Source organism: Thermobia domestica, chromosome 10 (genome assembly GCF_964235325.1).
Source record: "Thermobia domestica chromosome 10, izTheDome1.hap1.1, whole genome shotgun sequence".
In the NCBI taxonomy this organism is placed as follows: domain Eukaryota; kingdom Metazoa; phylum Arthropoda; class Insecta; order Zygentoma; family Lepismatidae; genus Thermobia; species Thermobia domestica.
In genome coordinates, this window is record NC_137463.1 from 72605235 (window position 1) to 72621519 (window position 16285).

Sequence of the window (16285 nt, forward strand, 5' to 3'; positions counted from 1 at the left end):
GAAAGGTTTGTATTTTAGTAGGTACTATACTCTCGCCCTATATTGTATATTAGTAGGTAGCACTAGCACAGATTGAGATAGGAAAGGAAAGATAGGGAAGATCTTTCGATCATCCATATGATCTCTGATGTCAGCAGACCAGTTCTTGAAAATGTACAGTTCTTGCATTATTTGAAATAGAGCGCCTAAATTCCATTTCTCGCATCTGAAGTAACAGACGTAAATGTGTTTTACGATTGTTAAAGTAAACACACCTTTCTTTAATTAAAAATAAGTTAGTTAAAGGGTGAGATTAAGAGGGATCAGGGAGGAACAGTTACCCCTCTTGGGTTAGATATTTATATAGAATTTATCAATATAATAGTAATATATGTCAATATAATAGCAATATAATAGTAGAAGTGAAAGATTGCTATTGAAGGTGATGAAGATCCTGCTCAGTGCCGTGCCATGGGGGAGGGGCAAGCGGGGCGACGGCCCCGGGCGCCGAAGTAAGAGACGCAATATTCGGAAGGGAAAAGAAAAGAAAAAAGAGGAATGAGATATATATGCACATGTGGGCATGTGCACATATACTGTATAAAATGAAAGGAAAAATTAATAAAAAGTGCTCAAAATCAAGGAAAAGCAGGGTTTACTTTTGAGAATTTTCTCACCTTTCGCGGCTGGTCTGTCGACCTCAGTCATATATACAGGGGTGCCCTCGTATACTCTCGCGCCAAGCGCTGATTTTCCACGACACGACACTAATCCTACTGTAGATTTCGTAAACTAAACTATTGCAGTGCAGAAACCAAGGCTAATATGTTTGATTTAAAATCAGAAGTATGAGAAAGAATGATACCTTTTATTAAGATATTCCTATCTATGTTTGTTTTAGGACAAAAAATATTTGAGTTAATTTAAATCTTTTTAAAAACTTCTACATTAGCAACAAACAGTAACTACTGAATATAGGAAATAATAACAAAAATAGCTACTGTAAATAGCAGTTAAAGTTTAGTCTAAAATATTTTTGCCAGTCTTTATTTAATGTTTTAGATAAAATTAAACGATTGTTTTTTTTTTTTTAAATATAATCTCACATTGAATATTTATCAGCAATTAGTCTCAATATTAGGTAAGATGTGAATGCGAATGGAATTGTTCAACACCTGTATGCTGCTTTCTTGCAAAAATACAGAAAAACAGCGCTTCCCCCCGAGGAGTTGAAATTCCCCCCGGGTGAAAATGTCTGAATTCAATACTGTAGCCAGGATGGAAGAAAGTAGGAACGCTTTCAAAGTGTTTCTTGGTAAGATCAATCGGAAAACGACCATTAGGAAGACCTAGGCACAGATAGGAAGATAATATTAAGATGGATCTCGCAAAAATAAGATACAAAGTAGAAACTGGATGCAGTTGGCTAAGGATAGAAGTCAGTGGAGAGCTTTTGTGAACGCGGCATTGAACCTTCGGGTTCCATACGCTATAGATTTAGTTAGCTTAAGAAGCATGAGTAGATGCCTAGGCTGATACTACAAATAGATTAAATGCGCATTTACTGAAAAGATGGGTTCTACCGACACTGGATAGTCTATATACTCTTCGTGTTCTAGGGCTTAGGGGAGAGGAGGAGATAAGATTTCACATCAGGTTACGTTACACACAGTGTCACACCTTCATTTTCATTAAAAATGGAAAAGCCAAGAGAAACAAATTTCATTTCACTTTCCTTTGTGGAAGTCGGACACAAATCATGACGCTTATCTGCAAAAAAAGCACTTTTCAAATCGGATTATTGGGAGTACCTCCAGTTCCAATGTTGGGGGGGACATGTCTCCCCATTTCCCCGGAATTTGTGCCCGTATCTACAGCTGAGACAACTTTCCAGCACGAGGAGAGGGGCATATCGTTCTCTGGCATTTATTGCAATTTGTACCCAAGTAGTGGAAGTGGAATTAATACATATTGACGAGATTACTAAACGCACTACAGCACGAAGTTCAGTTTGAAATACTACAGAATACGATTCTTTTTAAAAAATGGAAAAGCCAAGAGAAACCAATTTCATCTTACATTCCTTTGTGGCAGTCGGACACAAATCATTACACTTATCTCAAGAAGCATTTTTTAAGTCAGATTATTGGGGGAGACAGTCCCCCAGGACCGAGATTGAGGGGGCATGTCCCCCTCGTCCCCCCTGGGATTTGGGGCAGTGTGTAAAATTAAATATGATATATATGTATATTTATATGAATTGTAATTTTCAAGTATACGAGGTGCATTCGAAAACTCGAATAATTAACATTTAAAGGAACGGTCCAGAATTATTTTTCTTTTTATTGAGTAAATAAATAAAAAGGAAAATTCCGTTGAGCGCCATAATATACAACAGTACGTTGTATATTTGTATATTTTTACTACTTGTAAATCCTTATTTTATTAGGGCGTAAGATATTTTAAAATATGTACTAGGCTGATTATATAATTCGAAGAATAAGAAGAAAAAGAAATATTTTAATTATAATATCGATATAAAAAGATATTCATATGTTTTTATATGTTTTAAATAATAGGATTTTGGAATGTCGTTGTCAGGACAACAAAAACAATAAATAAATGGATTTTTATTCAACGGAGTTGGCATTTTAATGGCTCAATAACTTAACTGAACCGTTCTATATCGCCGTCTGACTATTTCCTTCCCAAAATTAAAATTAGCCAGGAAAGAACATTCAATGAAAATGTTACACATGTGCAATCTACCGTGACGAGGGTCATTGAGGCGCTTCCGAAAGGACTTTACAAACTCTACTAGCATTCGTTGAACGTGCCCTGCGGTGTATTGATGCGGAAGTGATGTATTTTGAATAAATAAAGTACAATTGGTAAAATACCTAATTCATTTGGTTTAATTTAAAAAGTTGCGTTATTTTTCTAACATACTGTGTACATTTGCACACTTTCTTAATCAAATTGTAATTACTTGTATACCAGAGAAATACTTGTCATAAACCAAAGATTTGATCTTCCTCATCATCTGTACTATTTTTTTTTTTTTTTTTTTTTTTTTGTGATAAAAACAATCTAATTTCATTATTTTACGTGAAAATATAGCTCTTACCGGGACCAAGTACAGTACCTTAGGAAACCCTATATATCTTCTGAAAGCTTTTGCCATTACAAGTACGAAACAGTTTTCAAATCACGGGCAAACCCGCAATCTGACCTTATAAGGGAAGTGTTTGTTGGTGTTTTTGACCCTATGTATGTCGTATTCGACAGAAGTAAAACTGAATGTTACGATGCATCACGCGTAAGTGCTTCAGCCCGTCATGATCCTTTACGGCTAATTGCTAGAAAGTGACCCGGGCAAGGGTATTATAATATCGCTTTGTACCCATGCGTACCCATTCGATCAGTGTTGCCAATGAATTGTAAATACAATGTGGCAGATGGTTTCTGTGCCACTGAATGCATATCCATGAAATGTGGCATAAATATCATTCACCATTAGTGAAAATATACTGTGAGCGTATTCATCTCCCAAGAACTATAGTTTGTCAGTGTTGTCAACCAATTTTAAAAATAAGAAGCTGTAAAACAGGTTCCGTGCGATGAAACGTTTATACACCAAGCTTAGCAAAAACTACGCTATAACTATAGCAGAGCCAACAAAAGATGGTCTCTGAAGTTTCTTACCACATGCGGAGGGATAATGCAACTTCTACGTTGGTGCTAGTGTTACCAAACACGGTTAGTCTGTCTTACACCATTAGTTAAATGGTCATTATAGATGCACTGAAAAAAGCCTTGATACGTGAGTAGTGGCAAGGCCGTTGTGAACTGTCGGAAACCTTCTCTTGCTGCCCCTGCTATAAAAGACGATGAGTGTGACCGTCTCCCAACCATTCTAGGCTGTCAGTGTTGCCAAACAAGTGTAAGCATCACAATGTTGCAAATGACGTGCGTGTCATCGAAAGAATATATAACGAATGTGACAGAAGCAGCATTGGACAATGGAAAACATAATGTGTGTGTAACCGCGTCCTTAGCATACAAATCTGGCAGTGTTGCCAACTAATGAAAACATTCAAGATTTTCGCATGATGAATCATCCCTAGTTGGCACTTAAAAATTACCGTTTTTTTTATTTTTTTTTTTATTTTTGCCTTTGAATAACACACTTCAGATACTACCTAAACATAGTGTCTTTTATTATCGGAGCCTTCCTAACAAGAATTTCTGGGTGCGCGCCTATTACACTACACAGTTGGTAGCTGCACAATTTTTTTAACAACGTTTCCTTTTAGAACAATATCATAAAAATAAAAATAAAACAACCAGATAAATATAAAATTTAACAAGCTGAGGTGAACCGAAATCAGAAGCTCTCGACGTAGAGTTGCAATTCGTCCCGGAAAATCCGGGACCGTTACAGAATCGAGATCTGCGTCACGGAAATATTTCTCGGGACGCTTAAGTGACCCGAATTTCAGTGAAGAAGAAATGAAGGGAATATTATAGTTTTTTTTTTCACAGGATTAGGTATATCATTATTCTCTTCAACTTCTGAGTATGCCAATTCAAACGCTGAAAAAAAAGGAATACATAAAACACTAATTTAATTAACTTCACGATTTAACTACTTTGACATTGAACAAAACATTCGTTTCATTGGGCCAGAGACAAAAGCTTTTACTGCTCAATCTTATTGTTATCTTTAATACTCTGTTTCAATCTTCATCTTGCTTCACAAATATTTTAATCAATAATCCCTGATCGATATTTCTGGTAATTTTGCGCTGACCATTCAAGAAGAAAAATATATTGTTTTAATTAATATAAAGTAGTAGTAGAAGTAGTATATTTCATATATGCTACATTTCTGAGACTTGAGTCTTGATAGTACGTGAAGTTTAAATCAAAGGTTATGTTACGGACGGCAAATGATGGCTTAACACCAAAAACATATTCTGGCCGGGACCGGAGGTTAGTCTGTTTTATGTTTATTAAACGTGTTTAATAATTACAGCAAATGAAATATGTTTATAATAGAATGTGAAAGAATACAGTTTTAAAAGAATTAAACTACGTCAACATGTTAAAATAATTAAAAGAACCTAATTAATCAGCCACTTTGTACTCTCGTTTGCTTAACTGGATGAACCGAGGCCTAAAGGAAACAGAGTTTTCTGCCCAAATCTCATAAGCAGTGGGATATTTTAATATTATAGAAACTGACCCTCCTTTCGCTTAGAAGTGTAATTTTCAAGACGCTGAAACATATAGTATTTTATTACTTTTAGTTAAAAGTTCAAATGCCGAGTTTCACGCATCTAGCTTAAACAAATCCTTCCTTAATTTATTTACATATTTTCTGAGTAAGTAATGGGGAAATCGAACATAAAAAAATGTGCTCCCTTTGCTCTTTCTCTTTTATGTGTTCAATTTTCAATTTTCAATTTTCAGTTTTTTTTTTTTTTTTTTTTTAATAGGAAAGCTTATAACTTATGCCAAGTTTTATTTTACTAGCTTTAGAAACTTGCGAGATACACTACCCTTTAAAAAAATCTTACCCCACCCTTTTTACGATACTTATTTCCAAAAATTCTTTCTTATGTACTGCTTTCATAAGAAAATTATATTTTATAACTAAAATTTATCGACTCTACTTGTAGTAGTATGCCCAAAAATCACTCATCTTTACTCTTTTATATAAGAGTACAGAAGATAAATACAGTCAAACAAATGGACTTCCATGAACAGTTTCCGATTTCTTATAACTAACTTATTCGTACATTTCCCACAAGCTGTGGTTTTAAATTTACGCTCTGTCAAGGTCCAGGTTTCAAAAAGGAAGTAACTGGAAATACAATAATATTATGTATTTATGTAATGTGTAATATGTATAAATTTATTGTCTTATTGAAGCTTTCGTAATCTGAAAATAAACTTTTGATTTGCTTTTAATATATAAAAATCAAGCTCCCCTAGAAAAAATTGCAGGCTACACCCCTAAATGACTATGTAGTAATTTCTGCAAAAATGGCACAGGACCTAAAATTTAGGTCTAGTGCCTATATTTTTAGGACTTGTGCCGTTTAGAACCTATGAATGTCACCCAATGTATTGCATAGTAAATGTTCATTGTTCAATTTTAAATCTACTGCGTTCTTTATGTATACCGTTGGTATTTAATGTTCACTCGTGAAATGTCTAGTGAGCTTTTGTCTTAATTAAGTAAACTTTGGTGGATTTTTGTCTTACTCTTAATAAAATTCGCTCCACACAGTATATATTGAAATTCTGAATGTTTTCTTGCTTTCAGAAGTCTGGTAAAATATGCTTTTTAAACATTTTTTCAATTTTTTATTTATTTATTTTTGTTTTAGGAATTTGTCTTGGGACTCTCGTATCTCCATTCGAAAGAAACGAATTTCTTAACTAATTATGTAATTAATTCTTAGAATGAAATAAGTTGCATTATGTAATTCACGTATAAGTGCAGAACAGATAGTGATAATAATAATCTTAGTAGTACAAATATAGCTGTTATTGTTGGAATTAGCTACGTTCGTGACATTATTGCCAACTAGTTGCTGCATCGTCGCAATTTCGTGGGGTGGTGGCGAATTTCAGAACTAAAGCAAGTGAATGAAAAAGGCACAAGACCTAAACGGCACAAGTCCTAAAAGGCAGAAGTCCTAAACGCCAGAAGTCCTAAAAATCATATCGCGGCACAAGTCCTAAACGGCAGAAATCCTAAAAATCATACCGTGCCACAAGTCCTAAACTGCAGAAGTACTAAAATTCAGGTCTAGTGCCTATATTTTTAGGAGTTCTGCCGTTTAGGACTTCTGGATGACACCCGACACATCATGCTGCCTCAGTGATGGTTTGGTGGGGAGTGAGTTACTCAAGCACAACCCAGCTGTATTTTTGCGAACAAGGTGTTAAAACATCTGCCAAGGTATACCAGAACACAGTGCTAACACCTATAGTGTAACCACTATCTGCTACCATGTTCCCTGGAGAAAGGTGGACCTTCCAACAGGATTCCGCTCCAGGCCACACAGCGAAACCAACTTAGGACTGGCTGGCGCGGAACGTCCCTCACTTCATTTCTACCACTGATTGGCCTTCTAGCAGCCCGGATCTTAACCCGTTGGACTACAAACTTTGGGCAGTACTTCAGGCAAAGGTCTGCCATAAACGGCATCCATCTGTCGACAGTCAGAAACAATCTTGGCCCGAGCAGTGAACAATTTTCCCATGGACAGTTTTGGGTAAGTTACATGTAAAAATGTAACGCGTTACAAGTTACTTTACTTTTTCCTAAAATGTAACGCGTTACTTGCCCCCAAAAAGTAACTGTTACTTTACTTCGAAAGTAACGCGTTACTTTTAGGTCTGAAACTTAGAATATGTGAACAAATGTTATCACTTCAATTTTCCGTACTACTATTACTATCGCTTTTATTATTATTATTATTATTATTATTATTATTATTATTATTATTATTATTATTATTATTATTATTATTATTATTATTATTATTACCCTTTCTGAATTGCTTTATGTAAATGCAAGGACACATTTTTACTTGACAGCTATAAGTTATGAATATTTTCATATAAGGTAACATTGGCTAAAATGCCATACTGCGTTACTCGTAGGGATGGGCTAGGGTAACCAGACGTACTGATTTTCGCAGTACAGTACTGTTTTTCAAAGAGCTGTCCTGCGTGTTGCGAAGATGTCTAGGAAATCGAGAAATATCCTTCTTCTTTAAAATGTCCTGCGAAATGTCCAGAGTTAATTTATTTGCAATATCTTAATGTTTCATTCTTTATTCACAATATTTTGAATCAAACACACTCTTTTCCTGAATGATGAACCGCTGTGTTTTTTAACACTCCTCAGAAGACTAGGGATGGAGAACAATCAACAAACCATTTTTTACAATACATCGCTTTTACTGAGAAGGCCTTGTTGAGATATCGGTAAAGTAGGAAAGGTTTCTTATTGAACTTATGGCAGTGATGCTAACCAAGTTAAATAGAAGTTCCTTTGTGCCGGTCTAAATTTTCTTTCATTGCTTAAAATAATACCACGCTTCGAAATTTATTATTATTATTATTATTATTTAGCCCAACACGAACTTTGACTGTACGTTCATAAAATAAACCAATTAGTTATTCATCAAAGCATTTGGAGTTGTGTTTAATTCCTTTAATAATTTTGTTCAGTGCTTCTTCTTAACAAAAATGTTCATTAACTTAAGGTTAACATTAATTGAAATAATGATATGCGTATTGCCGACGCAGTAAGATATCATATACAGTACTATTTATTATACTTGTGTCCTATTTTTCGATTGTTAGAATGTGGTCATCCTACGATGGGCACGAGTGAGTACGAGCGAGTATTCTTTGAAACTCGATTCGACTAAAAACAGACATCTTTGAACGCGATTCGAAAAATTTCCTCCAACTCGACTCGAATTCGGGTCGAGTCGAACCAAATCTGGTTTGTAGTTTCGAGTATTCTCTTCAAGTATCTTGCATAGACAATATAGGTTATCAATGATACTAGTACTACTACTAGTACAACTTTTATTATTATTATTATTAATAATAAATAATAATTATAATTATAATTATAACAACACTGTGTTTAAACATGAAAGAAACGCGGTCTGTGTTTGAATACTAAAAAACTAGTTGATTGCTAACCTCGGTAGTCGTGAATTCTAGGAGTCAAGGATATTGTTCACGAGCTTGTGAATTTGGGTTGAGGGTTTAGGTTGAGTATTCGGGCTCGAGCCAAACATTGTTAAAAGTTATAGGGCACTGGCCAAATATCTTCAAAACTGTTCGGCCCGGGTCAGTGGCGTAGCACACTTTTGCGGGCCCCCCGCAAAGTATAGAGAAGGGGCCCTAGTTGTAAAGCCGATAGAAGAAAGTTTGAGGTTCTACTTCTTTAAATCTTTATTCATCGCAAGACTTCGGGGCCCCCTATACCTCGGGGCCCCCCCGCACTGCGGGGGTTGCGGGGGCAGCTGCTACGCCACTGGCCCGGGTTTACAATTGTAAACAACTTGAGCAGCTGGGCTCACAGCTCACTCACTATGGACCCGAACCGAGAAGTGAGCCGAGCCAACAGCTCACCGAACCGTGTCAGCAAGAGCCTTCGGCCCAGATGAGCCGAACCGAGCAGATGATTCATCCAACCAAGCTAGCTCGAGCCGATGGTTCACCCCAAGCGAGCCGGCTCGAGCCATCGGCTCAGTTATTACTTCCCAACTGAGCTTCTTATTTAAAAAGTCTCTTGTGGTCTCGATATCGAGACGAGAAGACATGCGAGCATGTTTCCTCTAGTGAGCAACATTAAAAGTATTCCATATTACTACTTAGCTTACATTTCTCATGGCTTTCGCTTTCTAGTGGAATCAGGCCATGATTTCAAAACGAGTTAAAACGTAATAATAATAATAATAATAATAATAATAATAATAATAATAATAATAATAATAATAATAATAATAATAATAAATATAAGTATTTCATACATATAGAAATGCTTTTGACCAAGCACACAAGAAATTATATTTTGTCCATTTAGCACTATCATTCTTTTGTCACTCACAATTATTAATATTCATATAGTAAATATCTTATAATTCTTATATTTTAAAATCAATTGACAGGTCTCTGATTGCTTTTATGAGAAATAAATATTTGGTTTTATAGATACTACGCAGTGGGGATGATCGTGCGTCGTTTCGGTCCTATGCCGTTTCGGTCCTGCGCCGTGTCGATCCTGTGCCGTTTCGTTCCTATGCCGTGTCGATCCTGTGCCGTTTCGGTCCTATGCCGTGTCGATCCTGTGCCGTTTCGGTCCTATGCCGTGTCGGCTCTATGCCGTTTCGATCGTACGTATTCTATGCGTATAACTTGCACAGGCATAGAATCGACAGGAGTTTATAATTTGTAAGAGCAAAGATTAAAAAGATAATAAAAATATTATTTTTTTAGGCACATGATTAAAAGTTAAATTATTTCAGAGCAGCGGCGTGAGAGCAAAACGGCACAGGATCGACACGGCATAGGATCGACACGGCATAGGACCGAAACGGCACAGGATCGACACGGTACAGGACCGAAACAGGTTTCTGAGCTGAATTGTCGGTCGTATGCCGTGTCGATCCTGTGCCGCATACCCGTATGTAGTATCAGTGCTGGGAAAAAGGAACGTTAAAGCGTAATCAATTTCCTATTTTATATTTCTAGGTGCTTCATCTTAAGAGGTTTGTATGTATTAGGGGACGATTTTAGTCTTCCTGAAATGTAACACCAATTTCATTGGCCTTTGATTCTAGTGAATTAATCAAATAATTTGGCCCAGAAACAGAGACGGATCTATATAGTTTACTATAAACTTTCAAAAATATGTAAATAATAGCTTAATTTTTTTTGTCACTCAAAACACCTCGGGACCTAGGCACCCCGGCCCTTAGCTAGATCCGCCACTGGTCATAAACATTCTCGAACTGTAAGAATGAACACATAGGATTGTCTTTTGCATATGTTAATAGTAAGAGCATGAATTTAAACATTACTCATTAGTTATCATGTTATTAAGCAAGTTCTAATGAGTAGTAACACTCACTGTTCTTCAGTACCTTTCACGTTTAATTTGCTGGGCAAAATTGTTTCCCAAATGGCGCCATCAACGGAGTGACAGAGTATTGTTAGCTATCGTATGCTAAGCGAAGGAGTATTTTGCAAGAAACTATTGTAAACATTACACGAAGACAAGAGGTTAGTCTTGAGAACCATGATCACACGGCGCAACTATGTGACAACTATGTGTGAGCAACAATACTTTAAACAAAGATTGAATTTTGAAATTCATCATACGTAAGTATATTGCCCTACTTGCACTAAAAGAAAACCTGAACTTATTTGGAAGAAAAAGCGTAATGGTTGTCACATGTTGTGCAAGTACTAGTCACCTAACAAATCGCTTAAGTGAAAGTTGCAAATGAGTTTCAAATTCTATTGTCACGACGTAAAACATTATTTGTTTGTCATGATGGAGTCTATAGATTCATTTTTTTTGGATGGTCCACTTGCGGGTCAAGCCCGTAGCTAGCCCAAAAATGTAGGGGGGGGGGGGGGCGATCCAACCATATTATAGTTCACTTGCAACACTACCATGAAAATTTTAGGGTGCAGTAAAAATTTAGGAGAACCCGGCCCCTGTGCCGCCTGTGAATACGAGGCTGTTGAGAGTACGATAAATTTTATTGGAGAATATTATTTCAGTAGCTCATATAAATTGATTATAGTTCTTAAAAAGTAATTGCTCTGTTGATAGTTTGAGAAGCACATTTTTGTGTATTTAATTTTTGGGATGCTTCCATACAATCGGTGGAAAAGGTGTAACAAATTTTTCAATCCAGCCATTCTTGTGAGGTTTTTCCTAGGTTTTCCTTATTCACACCAAGCAAATGCCGGGATGGTACCTAATATAATGGTCCGTGGTCTGTTTCTTCCTTCCAATAATTTCCTTGTGATCGCCGAGGGACGTCGTCATCCCTCACGGATTAACATGGCTATCGATAACGAAAGCCCAGCCCAGCACATATTGTTCCTATGCTATTTAGAACTATGTCAACGCAATACACATAAATTGGTATTTGTTAAAACAATGCCAGTTACTTTTTTAACGACCATTATTTTTACCGCACTTAAGGAATCTGTATCAATAGATTATCATTTACTAACTAAACGTATTTTTCGTATCGCAAATGTTCTCTTTCAGTGTTGTTCCAACTCTAAATAATACATACATACATACAGAATCCAGAAAGTAGATGAATTTTCAAAACATTGACTGACGTATTTTAGAAAACAATGATTCACATAAATTATTAGATGGTAAACCTGGCTTTAATTCGACATGAAATGATCTCATATACCTCTGATTCTATTGTATATTAGGTTTTGCAGTCTACTTATCTATCTATCTATCTATCTATCTATCTATCTATCTATATATATATATATATATATATATATATATATATATATATCAGGTGTTCTAAAAATGGCGCCTACGGACTACGGAGTACTATTCTACAGGCCAAGATAAAACGAAAATATTATATGATGGTATGCCCTCCGGGGCCTCCTTCATCCGCTATGAGAAATCAAAATTTCACAATGTGGCAACGTCGACATTTAACTTGGAGTCATTAGCATTACTCTAAGGATACAGAAAGCTGTTCAATCGATTGCTATACTAATAATTGATGCTAGTGTCAATCAATTTGACTTTAGCTGCCATCTGGAAAAAATTGATATAACTATTTGAGAGATTGGTAGATCTAATCTATGGTTCTATATTTGCGACGTTGCCACATAGTGCAATTTGTGTCTTCAGACGAGGACTCGAAAGGTACATATATTTTTTGCTTTGTTTTGACTCTGTGGTCCGTGAGCGGCATTTTTAGAACACCCGATATATTTCTTCGTACATTAAAAAAATTCTGAAAACATAATATTTAAATGATTTTATGTGGTAATTTTTAGAAATAAAAATTGAGACAAAGACTTTTGTCTTTATGAAATTCTGCACTCGTTTTAATTCATTTATTTTTCTTCTCATTTGAAGGGTTTTGCGAGGAAGAAGATATTTCTGATAGATTCCTTTCTTCTTGACCAAATTCAGCTTAAGAAAGAAAGAAAGAAAGAAAGAGAGAGAGAGAGAGAGAGAAGGAAAACCATATAAAAAAGTAGGAAGTAGGTTGAAATGAAAAAACTCTCCGGTGTTTTATTAACATTACTCAGTATTTTTTAAAAGAAGGAACTAAAAATGTTAGAATTTAGGAAGTGAAATTTTGTAAAGTCAATCCATATGTGATTGGAGTGTTTCCTAAAGAGTAACAATGTTGTAACTAACTTTTGTTACTATTTTTTTTGAAAGGAAAAAAGTTATCCATAATCTTTGTTGTCCTAATTAATGTTTATTTAAATATAATTATTATATGGAAACCTTAGCTGAATATATATATATATATATATCTTTTAAGAAATACATGTTTTACTATAATCTTTTAGTTAAGTGAATAGTTTCTTACTGTAAAATAAATTGTTTTTAGTTTTCAATCCACGATTTTTTAAAATTTTATATCAGACAATCTTCAAAGAATTTTACTACTTTTATCGTTCAAATTCAGTTAATTGAAATGCATTTTTTTTAAAATTGCCGCCAGATGACAGTAAAACTAATAAATACCGTAATGATTTTTGACGTTACGAACTTAAATGACAGTAAGCTTTACTGTCTATTATAATTTGTGGCAAATAGAAGATTCCAGGTTCTGTTTCCCAGTAATTCAGCTCCCACCTGAAACTGTAGATCTCGTTTTCTATCGCTCGTTACGGCTGACAAATAGCCAATTAATCAAGTTTTAAAATCGATATACTATGTTTTAAAATATTATACAGTTCAACTATCAATACGCTTAAAAGAAAAAATATAAAAGCAGTTAGTATAGCCACTAGGGGATCCAGAAGAAAATCTTTAAGGCCTTAAGTTTAACATCCCACGATTATACTCTTCAAGTTAAAGGAGCCGATGATTAAGGCAAGTGAATGATGATGGAAGAATCGGTAGAATGAGAATGTAGGAGGAAACGGGAGTATCTCGAGAAAACCCACGGACACAATGTTGTCCACCACAAACTTATTTGCTTGAGAATCGAACCGGGCACCCCACGCACCAGAGGCATGTATTCTATCACTGAGCCGCCGCGCCGTGCCCCCCACGAGGATCCAGAAGTGCCGTTTAGAGGGTGCTGATTGCCTCCTGGACGATTAATGTCGACTTGAAATACGGCATTTTACATCAAAGTAGAGAGTAGGGCAGTAGTTTATATATAGGCCTACATAAAGGTAGTCTTTTAGAGGAAACGGGGACCGCGGTGGTCACTCCCACCATCCTCCCTGTGGATCCACCACTGATTCGTACTAATTAAACATAACAGTTGCACATCGATAACTCGAATTCCTTGATAACTCGATTTTTTTCACATTCCTTTGGATTCTCTGTAACGCTCAATGTTAAAATAACCACTGTAAGTCAGAGCTCTTTCGTGGCTAAGCGGTTAGCGTACACGTCTTTAGCGTGGGAGACCCGGGTTCGATTCCCGGCGGGAGCTCATGTGGTTCGGATTCCACGTTAATCAGTAGGTCCACGTCTCATATAGCCTCGCTGCTGAACGGGACGTTAAACTCAAAATCAACTCAACTCAACCACTGTAAGTCGAATGTTTAAACATTCTTTAGTACAAATATGAGTGGGTATGATGTTTGCTTTTCCCTATAATTATATGAAGCTAAAACTAATATTTTAATCTATAGCCATAATTTTGATAACATATGATTAATTAATACTTTTTTTTATGATGTATGGAATTTTTATTCTCTGTGCAGTAGCTCACATTTAGCAAATTACGTTTTTAATGAAATTATTGTTTCACATATTTCTTGTAACTAAACACATTTTTTTGTGATGATTTTTTCTCCTTATTTGTAAATCAGTGACATTTAAAAATATTTTTTGTAACTTATAGATTTCCGTGTTCGTTTAAAGCACATAAACTACTTTACGAACAGTAATGTGTGTTGTGGAATTATTAGCGACACAATCATAGTACATAAGGTTTTAATGTTGATGGTTGATTTTGCCCCAACAACCTGTTGGTCTTCCCCATAGAGTTGGGGGGAAGTCCGACACTTCTTCATCATTCATTTCAATTGTGGCTCCACAGCTACACATTGCGTTTGAGTAGCATGTGTTGTATTTGTCAACTAGTTGAAATAGCATACTTAATCACGGGCTATAATTCGTTTCATTAAAAATTCGTTACAATCTTGTAATAGTGCTAATGTCCTTAGAGTGTCGGTATTGCCGCAAATAACCATATACTCTTGTCTTTTTTTGAAATGAAATGAAATTTTTGAGTTTTACGTCCCACGGTTATGCCGGTTAGGCTAAAGGAGACGGTGAAGATGAGTAATGAATGAAATGGTGGAATGAAGAAAGTGGGAGGAAACGGGAGAACCCCGAGAAAACCCACGCACACGGTGTTTGTCCACCACAAGGCTCACTTGGTGTGGGCTGGGATCAAACCCGGGATCCCAAGCACCAGAGGTGAACGCTCTACCACTGAGCCACCGCAGCCCCCTGTCTTTTTTTTTTGAGTGTCCGTTCCGAAGACACACAATCTTAAGAGGCCTCATCACTGCGAAATTAAAATACCGCTAACTTTACAATAATTATGTGATATCTTCAAATAGATAAAAGATAATCGAAAAGTGGAACAAGATCTCCCTAGACAGTATTATTTTGCGTGAGATACCGTTATCACGACTCATTTATCTGCTTTCGATTTCCAGAAATTTAGAAAATCGGCATTTATTTTCGCGTTTCTAAATAACAGCAAACGAAAAGCTACTAAGTGACTCCTGATAACGGTACCTCCATGCAAAATAACATCTTCTAGGGAGGCCTTGATCCACTTTTCGATTATCTTTTATCTATTTGAAGATATCACATAATTGCTGTAAAGTTAGCGGTATTTTAATTTCGCAGTGATACAGACTCTAACCATCAATTTTGGTTATAACGTAAAGGGTGAAAAGTTTGGAATCAGGTTTGTTGATATAGTTCAACTGCTTGATCCCAACATATAGGCAATCAAAATATGGTTCCCCATTATACAGTATTGCTAAGGGAATAATTATGAATATTTTTCTTGTTTGATAGACTAGCCCGCAGAGCTATTGAGATTAGCGGGTTAGTATAATGCCCAGGATATAATCCGTCCTTGGAATAAAACTCTTAAAATGGAACCAAATAACTTTCTACCTATAGTACAGTAAATAAAGGTCTGAACCCGGAAAAAATTCATACAAGCAAGAAACTTTGCAAGAAGTTTCTTTATGATGTCCTAATCAATATACTAAAAGTCCCCGAAAATTCATGCTGTGCTCTGGCCGCCATCTTGGAAAATGGCGGATTTTCCTAATATTTACAAAATACGCCATAACGTCCTTGCTAATTGACGTATTGTCATGAAACTTCCACTAAATTAAAGAGGAATAAATAAGACATCTAAAAATAGTAGTATTATTGTTATATTTTGTTTTCATAAGTGAAAAATAATTAAATAATTAAGATTTTGAAACGTACAAAAACATATTTTGAGAAATAGCTCTAAAAGTA